Below are 2,285 nucleotides of genomic sequence, written 5' to 3'. Positions count from 1 at the left end.
TCTGCTTACTTTTACTTTTAAGTCACCTTGGACAAAAATCTGTTGAACATCTCTTCCCTTCTTTATTTCTTTCAGCTGTTATAGCACTTAATTATTTGCTATTAATGTTGCTTGCCTCCTACTTCTCTGCTGAGTATACTCATTGGTCCCAATTTAGGCACAATAAGGAGGTGTTGGTTTACCATAAGACACAGGAGCAGAGTTAGGACATTTCAGCCCATCAAGTCTGCTCTGCCATTCCATCATGGCTGATTTATTAACCAGCTCAATCCCATTCTCCTGCCTTCTCCCTGTAACCTTTGACACCATTACTAATCAAAAACCTATTAACCTTCACCTTAAATATAACTTATGACTTGGTCTCCACAGCCATCTGTGGCAATGAATTCCACAGATTCACTACCCTCTGGTTAAAGAAGTTTCTCCTCAGCTCTGTTCTAAAGGGATGTACAATACTTATATTCTGAATCTGTGCCCTCTGGTCCTTAGACTACCCCACTGTAGGAAACATCCTCTCACATCCATTGTATCTAGGCCTTTCAGTATTCAATAGGTTTCAATGAGATCTCCCTTCATTTTGCTAAACTACAGCAAGTACAGGCCCAGAGCCATCAAATGCTGCTCATACATTAACCCTTTCATTTTTGGGATCATTCTTGTGAACCTCCCCGGACCCTCTCCAATGTTAGCAGATTTTTTCATAGATTAGTGGTCCAAAACTGCTCTCAATACTCCAAGTGAGGCCTCACCATTGTCTTATAAAGTTTCAGTATTACATTCTTGCTGTTATATTCTACTCCTCTCAAAGTGAGTGCTAACATTGTGTTTGCCTTCCTTACCACTGACTCAAATTGAAGTTGACCTTTGAGGAATCCAGCACGAGGTCTCTCAAGTCCGTTTGCATCTGATTTCTGAATTTTGGACTATTTTAGAAAATAGTCTGTATTTTATTCTTTATCCCAAAGTGCATGACCATACACCTGCCTACACTGTAATCCACCTGCCACTTCTTTGCTCATTCTCCAAATCTATTGCTGTCCTACTAACTCCCTGCTTCCACAACACTACTTGCCCCTCCATCTATCTTGTATCATCTGGAAACCTGGCCACAAAGCCACCAATACCATCATCCAAATCATTGACATATAATGTGAAAAGAAGTCCCAGCAACACCTGCAGAACACCACTAGCCATTGGCAGCCGACCAAAAGAGGCCCCCTTTGTTACTCTTTGACTTCTGCTAATCAGCCTTCTATTCATACTAGTATCTTTCCTGTAATGCTGTTCTTGTGTAGCAGCCTCATGTGCAGCACCTTGTCAAATGCCTTCTGAAAAATCCCAAGTAAACAACATCCACTGACTCTCCTGTTCAAATTTCAAAGTACATTTATTATCAAAGTACATACAGTACTGTGCCCGCCTTAGGCACATATAGCTGAAGTGCCTCAGACTTTTACACAGTACTGTAGTAATTTTATGTATTGCACTGTACTGCCGCCAGATAAAAAGAACAAATTTCTTTTAAGAAATTTAAGAAAAGAATAAACCTCCCTCCCTTAATTTTGTACATATGCCCTCTGGTGTTTGCTATTGGTGCCCTGGGAAACAGGTACTGACTATCCACCCTATCAATGCCTCTCATAATCTTGTAGACCTCTATCAAGTCCCCTCTCATTCTTCTACGCTCCAAAGAGAAAAGTCCCAGCTCTGCTAACCTTGCTGCATATGACTTGTTCTCCAAGCCAGGCAACATCCTGGTAAATCTCCTCTGCACCCTCTGCATAGCTTCCACATCCTTCCTATAATGAGGTGACCAGAATTGAACACAATACTCTTAAGGGCGGTCTCACCAGAGAATTGTAGAGTTGCAACATGACCTCTCTTGAACTCAATCCCTTTGTTAATGAAGCCTAGCATCCCATAGGCCTTCTTAATTACCCTATCAACCTGCACAGCGACCTTGAGGGATGTATGGATTTGAACCCCAAGGTCCCTTTGTTCATTCACACTCTTAAGTAACTGACCATTAATCCTGTACTCAGTCTTCTGGTTTGTCCTTCCAGGAGTAAGTTTTTTCGCGAAGAGTGGTGAGAGTGTGGAATGGGCTGCCGGCGACGGTGGTAGAGGCGGAAATGATAGGGTTTTTTTAAAGAGTCTCCTGGATAGGCACGTGGAGCTAAGAAAAATAGAGGGCTATGGGTAACCCTAGGTAATTTCAAAGGTAGGGACATGTTTGGCACAGCTTTGTGTGCCGAAGGGCTTGTATTGTGCTGTAGGTTTTCTAT

Source organism: Hemitrygon akajei, chromosome 12 (assembly GCF_048418815.1).
Source record: "Hemitrygon akajei chromosome 12, sHemAka1.3, whole genome shotgun sequence".
NCBI lineage: Eukaryota > Metazoa > Chordata > Chondrichthyes > Myliobatiformes > Dasyatidae > Hemitrygon > Hemitrygon akajei.
The sequence above is the reverse complement of the archived record's forward strand: the minus strand, read 5'-3'. Positions refer to the sequence as shown.